A 433-nucleotide genomic window follows, 5' to 3' on the forward strand; every position below is an offset into this window, starting at 1 on the left:
GGGGATTGCAGGGTCATATGGGAGATCAATATTTAGAGCTTTTAGGAATCACCATACTGTTTTCCACAGAGGTTGCACTAGTTTGCACTCCCACCAACAGTGTAGAAGTGTTCCCTTTTCACCACAGCCTCTCAAGCAACTGTTATTTTTTGAGTTGTTGATAATTGCCATTCTGACTGGAGTTAGGTGGTATCGCAGTGTGGTTTTGATTTGCATCTCCCTGATGATTAGTGAGGTTGAATATTTCTTCATGTGTCTGTTGGATGCTCGGATGTCTTCCTTTGTGAAGTGTCTATTCATATCTTTTGCCCCTTTTATAATGGGGTTGTTTCTTTTTTTTCTTTTTAGCACATTTGAGTTCCTTGTAGATCCAAGATGTTAAGCCTTTGTCAGAACCGGAGTTGGGAAATACTTTTTCCCAGTCTGTAGGCTG

Source organism: Carlito syrichta, unplaced genomic scaffold, assembly GCF_000164805.1.
Source record: "Carlito syrichta isolate Samal-C Ts95f unplaced genomic scaffold, Tarsius_syrichta-2.0.1 Scaffold136949, whole genome shotgun sequence".
Lineage (NCBI taxonomy): Eukaryota > Metazoa > Chordata > Mammalia > Primates > Tarsiidae > Carlito > Carlito syrichta.